The sequence below is a fragment of the Miscanthus floridulus genome, chromosome 8 (assembly GCF_019320115.1).
Source record: "Miscanthus floridulus cultivar M001 chromosome 8, ASM1932011v1, whole genome shotgun sequence".
Classification (NCBI taxonomy): Eukaryota; Viridiplantae; Streptophyta; class Magnoliopsida; order Poales; family Poaceae; genus Miscanthus; species Miscanthus floridulus.
The window spans coordinates 76,864,930-76,875,574 of NC_089587.1; the positions used below are offsets into that span (position 1 = coordinate 76,864,930).

Here is a 10,645-nt window from a genome sequence, read left to right on the forward strand (position 1 = left end):
TCTTCGTGCTTGGACTTTGCTTGGTATCTTAGGTCTTCTCTTGTGCTCCTAAGGTCTTCTTTGAGGTGTTGATCATCGGATCATCACATCGCCTTTGTCTAAGTCACATCTTGCATCCTATTGAACTATAAAACAATCACTTGCAAATTTATTAGTCCAATTTGGTTGTGTTGGTCATCAAACACCAAAATTCAAAGTAAATGGGCCTAGGGTCTATTTTCCTTACACACCAGACCGACAGCGCCATGCCCGGCGTCGGCATCAGGCGTTCCCACCCAATGGGACGCAGTATGCAACACCGAAGCTCCCTAGCATAGACACAACAAGCTAGGAGGTGATCGACCGTCTCATCTTCCTGGCCACAGAGAGCTTTCCCATTCTTTTTATACGTGAATACATCCATTTGCATCATGACATCCATTCATCGTAAGAGCACTTCACGTGAGCTAAAAGGGGCACCTTATCATCATAAGGCTCCCCAATATCGGCAAAAACATATTTGAGGAGATCAAAACGTCAACAGTCATAGATCACCGCATGCATCCTTTTCGATCTCTATGTACATAAGGATCTGATAAAAGCTCAACCTTTTTGCGTTGCCACAAATACACACAAACAAAGCACAATGATATGAAGAATCCCAATAACCTCACGTTGCTAAAAAACACCGAGTGGCTCAATTTGCAACCTTTCACCCCTTGCCCAAAAAAGTGTGAGGGGTTGGTGCCAAACTAATCTAAAAGCTAGCCCTGAGGGGCTAATTTTGTGACCCTTCGCCCCTCACCTAAAAAAGGAGTCAGGGGTTGGCGCCAAACTAATCTAAAAGCTAGTGTCAAGGGGCTCATTTCGTAACCCCTCGCCTGAAAAAGGTGGGAGGGGTTGGCGCTAAACTAACCTAAAAGCTAGCATCAAAGAGCTCATTTCATGGCCCTTCGTCCTCACCTAAAAAGGTGCAAGGGGTTGGCGCCAAACTAATCTAAAAGGTAGCGTCGAGGGGCTCATTTCGTGAACCTTCGCCCCTCGCCCGAAAAAGGTGTGAGGGGTTGGTGCAAAACTAATCTAAAAGCTAGCACCGAGGGTCACATTTTGCTATTGTTCGCCACTCGCTCGAAAGGTGTGAGGGGTTGGCGCCAAACTAATCTAAAAGCTAGCATCGAGGGGCTCCTTTCAAGAGCCCTCTCCCCTCACCTCAAAAGGTGTGAGGGGTTGGCGCCAAACCGATTTAAAAGTGCTGAAGGGCTCGTTTTGCAACTCTCGCCCCATCGCCTCCAAAGGTGCGGGGGTTGGCGCCAAGGTAATTTAAAAGCGCAGAGGGGCTCGTTTCACAACTCATCGCCCCATTGCCTCCAAAGGTAAGGGGTTTGGCGCCAAGGTAATTTAAGAGCGCCGAGGGGCTCGTTTCACAACTCCTTGCCCCATTGTCTCCAAAGGTACAGTTGTTGGCGCCAAGGTAATTTAAAAAGCACCGAGGGGCTCATTTCACCATCTCTCGCCCATTCCCCCTATAAAGGATAAATAAGATAAGACAAAATGATCCAAACTATCATTTCCCTTTCTCCAATAATTCAATCATTCACTCTCATTTTTTCTCCCCATTTCGCTATTGAAAGATCAATGACCCGTTGTTTAGAGGTTCAACACCAACTTCAAAATCATCAACAACCCTTTCATCAACATTTCGTCGAGGCCTTGCCTTAACTTTAGCTTCATCGACAACGCGTTCGCTAATATTTCGGCTAGGAGCTTCACCATCAAAATTTGGCATCATCAACTTCACCTTGGCCAATGTTTTGGCAAGGGGATTCAACAATGACTTGGCGTCATCAACAACTCCTTCATAAACATTTCGGCAAGGGGTCCCCATCGGTATCTTTGACTTCACTTTTGCCAACATTTCAGTGTGGAGGAGTTGTCATCAGCATCTTTGACTTGGCCTTTGCCAATATTTTAAAGTTAAACGATCGCCATCGCCATCTCCGAAAAAATTTCTCACAAGCGCAAGCCAAGAGGGGTTGGTGCGGAGCGCATTGGACAAGCAATCCATCCAAAGACAAAAGCTTCACCTGGCGCTCGTGAGTGAAGGCTTGAAGACATGTCGTGATCATCTACGACTACTTCGCCTGCGTCAGCTGCTTCGCCTGCTTCAACTACATTAATGTCTTCGGCAAGGCCGAATTATGGGGAGCAAGCCGCCAAGGACTGGGTCACGGTGCCACGAGCAAAGGGTTTCATCGAACACTAGCTAAAGATAAGCCAAATACTAGCTAGAGACAAAGCAGTCCATAGACTCTATGTATAGACAAAAGTTGTGCACCGAATCTGAGTTCTAATTGGGCCACGCTTTGTTGTATTCAGCTATTGGGTCTTGTACTTTTGATCAAAATCGAATAGCTGAGGGGCTACTATTGGGGGTATACTATATGTTGGGGACCCCACTATCATGTTTAGGTCCCAATCACATAGCCTAGGGCTCATAAAATAATATTTGGTGGCCATTTGTAGTCTTTAGTGACATTTTTGTAAATACAAACTCCACCAAAGGTCCATTTTATAGCTCCTATTTGTGTTTTTGTAAATACAAATCTCACCGTGGGGCATAAAAAGAACCTCCTCTCTTACCTCCCTTATAAAAGAGGGAGAGGAGAGGTGGAGAGACACCTTGGGGGCTGATCAGTGGGCTCTCTTTCTTCCTCTCTCATTGTAGGGTCGAGATGACGGACTAGAGGGGGGTGAATAGTTCTTTCTAAAACTTAACCACACTGGCTAATTGAAATAAATGCGGAATTAAAAACTATCGGTCTATCCAAGATTACACCCCTCTATCTAAGTTCACAAGCACCTTAAAATGGATCCTATCAAGTAACTAAGGTGCCAGATTAGTTAGAGCTCACCTAATTAATTCTAGAGCAAGGTCACACAAACCTATGCACTAGTACTCATACAACCAGGGGAGCTCCTACATAACTAGTGATGTAAAAGCACAAAGCCACATAAGCTCACTAGCAATGCTAATAATAAGGCTACATAAGCCAAATTATAGAGCGCAAAATACTTAGTTACACAAACTAAGCAATGTGACTAACAAGGTTACTAAAATCAAATTAGCCACACAAGGGAGCTACTTCTATGCTACACAAGCAAGAAGGCAACTAGCAAGCTACTAAAGCTAAACTAGTCACAAGAGCAACTACACAAGCACAATGTATGAAGTGTAAATATAAGCTTGTGTTGCACGGAATGCAACCCACGAAGAAGATGATGAAGACAATGTTGACACGATGATTTTCTTCCAAGGTTTCTACAAATATAGTCAAACTTACGACACGGAAATAAAAAAACCACAGTTATTTAAAGACGGATGGAGTATATTGATTTTGAATAACCAAATACTCCCTCTATCCCCAAATAAATCAATTTCTAGAATTCGTGCCAGTCAAACTTTTTTAAGTTTAACTAACTTTATCGAAAAGAGTAACAATATTTATAACATAAAATGAGCACATTATGAAAATATATTCTATGCTTTATCTAATGATACTCATTTGACACCATAAATCTTGATGTTTTTTTTTCTAGAAATCCGGTCAAAGTTTAACTTAAGATAACTCTAGGAATATATTTATTTAGGGACAGAGGGAGTATATATGATACAGTCAGATCGGAAAAAGAGGATGTTCGTCAATAAATATGAGCAATCATAATGGAATTCTTCTTCATGAATTAAAGAAAGAAGATGATACTATAGTTAGGGCCTGTTTGGGACAGCTCCACCACCTCAAAAAGTGAAGCTGGATCAGGAATTCACCTGGATCCACCGTGAAACAGATCCATCAGTGGAGCTAGAAGTGTTTGGTATAGCTCCACCTCTATCTCTACCTCACTTCCATCTGGGTCCCATGCGTCAGGGGGGTAAAATGAAAAAAAATCCAGGGCTTTCTTCCTCCTTAGGCTCGGGTGCGCAGGGGGCCATCCAAGCGGCCCAGCGCGGCAGCCGGCCTCGGTGGGCGGCCACGGGGCGGGCTCGGCAGCCGTCCTCGGCGGGCGGGGGCGTGCGCGGCCGACCGCTCCCTTGTCCGACAGCGCGGTGAGCTTGGGTCGCATGCAGCCATGGCGAAGGTCGTGGCGCGAGGCGTGCGGGGCCGACACGCGAGGCCACGCCGGGCGCTGTGGACACGCCGGAACTCACAGCCAGGTGCGGGCATGCAGCTCTGGCAGGGCACGGCGACGATGGATACGCCCAGGCACGGGCGTGGTGGCCATGGCGCACGCTGGGGACAGACTGCGCGCGGGTGGGTGGGGTGCCCGTTGTGGTCGGGGGACGTCCGTGGGGGACATGGTGGTTGGGGCAGCTCGCCGGTCACGGTGGAGGCGAGGATGGTCGCGACGGAAACGACCGGTGAGGAGTGAAATAGAACAAAACGAACCATTTTCTTTGTGTAATCAGTGGTATGGTGGGTAATTTTTCTCAACTCCACCAAAGTTGGATCTAGTGGAGCACCTCTTGAGGAGATCCACCAATTTGGTGAATCTGGGGATAAATCCACCAATTTGAGGAGCAGATCCACTAGTGGAGCTGGTAAAACTGGAGGTGTTCGGCAAATTTTTTTGGATCTAGATCTGAATTTCATGGATCTAGAGCTGATGGAGCTGTCCTAAATAGACCCTTTGAGCAAGTATAATAACAGGCTGTAAGCTGACTAAATGCTGATGTGAAGGAGAGATGTGATGAGAGAGAAGAAGCGGACTATAAGCTTAACCTAGAAACTCTACATGAGTGATAAGTAGGCTATGTATTAACTGTGAAGAACTGACTACCGGATCGACTGAGAAAATGTTGCGAGGAACCTGAGCGAGCCATATTTGTCCCCTGATTTAGCACAAAACCGTGTGATTGCGCCGGTAGTTAATCACCTCCCACACGTGGCCACGCACACCATTTCTAAACCCCGACGCGACCCGCGTGTGCTTCCTTTCCCCAACAGTTCAACTTCCTCCGCAAGCCACCGCGCCAGTCGTCGGACCCCGCCGCCGGACGCGATGGGTAGCAGGGTGGCCGCGGCGCTGCTCCGGCGGGGCAGGGACCAGGCATCCTCCCTGCTGATGCCTCGTCTGCCGAGGAACGCCCCTGCTTCCGGCCCCAACGCCTAGGGTTGGATCCACCTCCTCCTCCCCCTCCTGCGGCGGTGGTGGCGGAAGCTGCCTCCTCCCGCCGAGGCCGGGGTCAGCGGGGGCCTTCTGTTCCGCTTACCGGTTCGGCTCCTTTCACGCCTTCCGATCCCCCGCTCCCAAGGTCAGCGGGCCTCTCCTCCCTTTGAGTAAATGTTGATGCCGTCATTTTCTAGATATTGCCAGACCTTCTGTAATTGGACCGCTTTCGACGGAAATGCCTCGGGGCAGTCACTGTACGTAGGGTAATCCCTTTTGTTTTCGACTAACATATGACCATTTTGGGGTGAGAAGCTTGTCTGATTGATATAGCGAATTAGCAATATTGAATCTTGCCTGTATCTGTCTTCCGAGTTTTAGATACGATGGTGCTTCAGTTGCAGAAATTATCTCTGCAGGGCGAAATGTTAAATAGAAAATGGTGCTTCAGTTGCAGAAATTACTACAAAAATGTAAATAATTGTTTTTTTTTTTTGCATATGTGAAATTCACACATCAGTACTTCACAGTCCATTTATTAAAAGTTTTAGAAAATATTGGTATGCATTGCAATATACCAGTCATTACTTCACCTTGGCATGCTAAAAGGAATTCTCTAAACTACAGCTGATTCATATGTTTGTTTCATTTTAGACCGTATTTGGCCAATGCACAAGGAGAATGTCAACTACCTGCAGTAGCACTGAACTCAGCTGCGGCCAATGGAGCAGCAAATTCAGGATTGAAGCTACTTGTTACGAAAGGGCCTCAAGCACAGAAGGCGGTCGGGATATGGCTCTTTGGGTGTGCTGCCTGGGTGTTCAGCTTGGTCATACTCGGAGGGATTACTCGGCTCACACGTTCTGGGCTGTCAATGACTGACTGGAAGTTCACAGGGGAAATACCTCCAATTACAGACGATGCGTGGCAGCTGGAATTTGAGAAATACAAGCAGTCACCTGAGTACAAGAGGTAAGGATGCAATTGCTGTCATTTGTTCATACATTGCGTTACGTTTGTCTGCTATTTTTTTATGGTCACTGGTGTAACTAGGTAATGTCCTGTTTTCATGATGCACAACAGCTTATTTTCTTGCATATTCGATTTGATTTCATGACCCTCTTAGAAGATTCTAAGCATTTCAATGGACACCCCTCTCACGACTTCAGTGATACTAAACTAGTACTACACAGTGCAGTTTGCCTCAGTACTCAATAACTCCCTCTGTTGTTTGAAGGGTATGTGAACAAACATTTACAACAGCAACTTGCATAATAATGACTGTCTCAACTTATGGTATTAGAACATATGAAAGGTTTGACTAAGCTTTGCCATCCAATCCACTTATCCCATTCTGTTTTGACCTTGCATTATGGTTTTGACTTCGACCATTACTGAAGTTGGTTGCCTTCGTTTCTGCCCACTTTGGATCACAGAGAGGGAGAGGGAGGAAAGGGAGAGAAGAAAATGGATCCTTACCAGAGTTATGATATTAAACTAAATGATGGTCTAACCTGTTACAAAACTGCCAAAGTTTGGAAAGCTTAGTAAACTTTAGCTCCCATGTGCATCAAACCAGAAATCCTCATAGTTCTCACATGTGTAACCTTGACACATATTATCATTTTTGTTGAAAGTTTAGAACATTGTAATAAACAACAGTCTGCAACATCAAACAAAAAGAAAAAAAAAGGGAAGACTACTGTTTTGTGCTATCCTATGTTCCAAATTATAGTTCACTTTAGCTTTGTCCTAAGTCAAACATCTCTAACTGTTGACCAAATTTATAGAAAAATACACCAACATCTACACCATAAAACTAGTTTCTTTATATTTTCCATGAAATATGTTTTGACATCACATTTAACTGAATTTGTAGATGTTAATATATTTTTTTCTAAAAAACTTGTTCAGAGTTAGAGAAGTTTGGCTTAGGACAAAGCTAAAGTGAATTATAATTTTGAACGGGGGAGTAGTAATTGATATGAGTTTGGTAGCAATCTAGAATAGGTAGTTCACATGGACTCTCAGAAACTCTATTTATTTTCCTTGAAATAGATAATGACTATCCCCTTCCTTAAGTGATGCTGCTTTGAATGCCATATTTCTGCTAATGCAATTGCAGCATTCTACAAACATATCTAGGGTGAACAAAGGAATGAGCCTTGAAGATTTCAAATTTATATACTGGATGGAGTATGCACACAGAATGTGGGGAAGAGCTTTGGGCTTTGTATTTGCGGGTCCTTTTGCATACTTTATTGCAAAAGGTTATGTTACCCGCCAACTTGGGCTCAGGTTGTCGGCTCTTTTTGCACTTGGTGGTGCACAAGGACTCATTGGCTGGTGGATGGTGAAAAGTGGCCTTGCAGGTATTTAGTAGACAATGTCTTTCATGTTTAATTACTTTGAGGCTTTGAACTTCACTATTTTTTTCACCTCAGGAACCAACATCTGAGTATGTTCAACCAAGGGTTAGCCCGTACAGGCTGGCAACTCACCTGACATCTGCATTTGTTATATACTGTGGTATATTGTGGACTGCTTTGTCAGTAGTGATGCCTGACCCTCCAACCGGATCAATGAGTTGGGTTAATGGTGCAGCAAAAATCAGAAAGTTGGCAATTCCTGTCAGTGCTGTTGTAGGCATTACTACAATATCTGGAGCATTTGTTGCAGGCAATGATGCAGTACGTATTACATTCTCTGCGTGTGTTTTGTAGTTTCTGTCTCAAAACTACGTTTACGTTTTCTTTCTTTCATCTAATTATTTATAACTGCTATGACAAGGGGCATGCATACAATTCATTCCCAAAGATGGGTGACAGTTGGATTCCTGAAGATGTATTTAGTATGGAGCCTTTCATACGCAATTTTTTTGAGAATACATCTACAGTACAGGTAACTTTTTCTCGCAATGTTAAGTTTACAGATCTGTTCATGTTCTCACACAAAGGAGTTCAGCTCCACATGTTGTCTGGAATATTTTATCTGAGAGTTTTCAGTCACTCTCTTTGCTTCTTGTCCCTTCATCCCAAATCATATGTCGTTTTGACATAGCTTTTGCAATGCACCTAGATACTCCCTGCATTCCAAACTGTAAGTCGTATACACTATGTCTAGATACATAATAAATAAACACTATGAATCTAGAAAAGCCAAAATGACTTACAATTTGGAATGGAGGGAGTGTATGCTATGTCTAGGTACATAGTAAAAACTATATATCTAGAAAAGCCAAAACAGCATATAATTTGGAGTGGAGGGAGTAGTTTTTAAGCAATTCATTTTGGCAGAACCACAAAATAGGTAGTTACAGTGGCATAACAGTTTGTTTCTTCCCCAAAGTATGCATTGACCATTTTGCAAGAAGTGTCATATAAGTATTACAGTAAGTTCTTGTGTCAATATGCATTGATGATCTGATCACCAGTAATTTTGGAGTGCATCAACACAAGAATTGTGTTAGTCCAGAGTTCTTCACCTTTTTTGTAGACTAACAAGCTCTTCTCATTCTTGTAGCTGAATCACCGAATTCTCGCAACAACCACATTACTCTCTGTGGGTGGATTATGGTTGGCTGCAAGGAAAATAGACATGCATCCAGCAGTCAAGTCACTGATCGGAAGCACACTTGGGATGGCTGCTCTCCAGGTAATACATCCAGCTCATATTGTTAGTTCCTGCTAGTAACTTATGTAACTATCAATTGTTGTGCACAATCCAATATGTGTGCCTGATGTGCCAGATGAAGTTATTGCATCACATGGACAAGTTCATTTTTGAGGCACATGAAGAGTAACCGAGTCCTAATGAACTAGTGTACAACACCGATAATAATGTTAAATATTCTATTTCAGGTTACATTGGGCATATCTACACTATTGATGTACGTTCCAACCTCTTTGGGCTCAGCGCACCAAGCTGGAGCATTGACTCTGTTGTCACTTATGATCCTTCTCACTCACACTCTAAGAAGGCCGTCACCAGCTCTTCTTAAATCAATTTCATCTGCTGTGAAATCAACCTGATACTACTCGAATTTTTCCACCCTACAATTATGAGTTGATTTTCCTTTCCCCATCCTAACATGCAATGGTGCCCGTGTTTCTTTGCACCACCTAATTACTGTAGCATTTTGGAATTGCTGGAAAAGCATGCAGCTCTTGAATAAAAGGGTCCTCAATGTTTTCTAGTGCCAAGTGTTAGAAATCTTTCCTAGCCTTCTTTTAATTGCTGCATTACATTTTTTGGCACAGCTGTGTGCACTTCTTGTATCCAGGATGAATTTGTACCGAGAAATTATACACAAGCTTTGGTTCCTTTCTTCCCCGCAAAAGAAAGAAGCTCTATTTCCTTTCTATTCTTATGAATAAACCAGATGCAAAAGAAAAAAATACTCTGTTTCCTTTCTTTTCTTATGCATAAACCAGATCCAGGTTGATCTTTCCCAAATAATTTATAGCTAATGTCCCTCTTACCTTAACAAGATGCTAAAAAGACAAAAGATGATGCCTTGTTCCACAAATAATTGCGCAAAATACTCTGTTTCCTTTCGTTTATTAGTGATCAATATAAAAAGACAAAAATATGTAAATGTAGATCAGTTGTCTTGTTCCACAAAGGATGATGCCTTGTTCTTGTTCCACAAAGGATGCATGATGCCTAATGGAACCTCGGCATAAACCATTGAACGAGTTCCAGCCAGTCAAAACAAAGCTGAATGGCTTCAAAGTGCCTTTTCCAAATTTGACTAGAAGTACTAGGAACATGACCGCAATCCCCAAAGACGAAGAGAAACAATCTGTAGTGGCACGGTTCTTTAAATCATAATCATATAGATATATATCCCTTTACCATTAAACATGAGCTGTTCAAGACTCTTTTCTGTATCCAGCTATGGGAGCCAAATTAGAACCTCAACTTGGATGTTGATTCCTCCACCGAATGGCCCCTGTAAAATGTGATGGTACGTAGAGCGTTACATAAATATGCTCATTTAGTCATTTCATTACAAATGGCCATGTTCGCTTGTTTTTTTAGCCTTGTTTTTTCAGTCATAACAGTGTTTTTCTCTCACAACAAATCATCCGGAACAAGTGTTTCGACTTGTTTTTTTAGCGAAACGAACGGGACCAATCTACTGAACCAAGGTACTTCGGTCTGCAAATCGAAAGTCTAATGATGCTTCCATGATCGAGATATAGTCCTTGATAACCTGGTGCTGCCGAAAATGTGGACCAGGAGTGTTACAGCTAATTTTAGTAGAATATGCTCATTATCGTCGTCAGGAACGCAGGAACAAAGGAAAGCAAACAGAGAAATAGAAAAGAAACCACAAGAATAGAAAAGGGATGTTGGCAAAATAGAGGATTAGAAAATACAGGAAGTAAATGGGAAGACATGTTTGGAACCCAAGAAGTAGAATCAAATAAACTATAGAAATTTGTCAAAAAATATAGAAATAATGAAATGAACTTTAGTGCTTACTACAACAGCT

At 43.0% G+C, this 10,645-nt stretch overlaps 1 pseudogene; it reads left to right on the forward strand.

Moving 5' to 3' along the window:
• The first annotated feature begins 4,917 nt into the window (after positions 1-4,917).
• Positions 4,918-9,506, forward strand: LOC136472659 (heme A synthase COX15-like; annotated as a pseudogene).
• Positions 9,507-10,645: the final 1,139 nt, after the last annotated feature.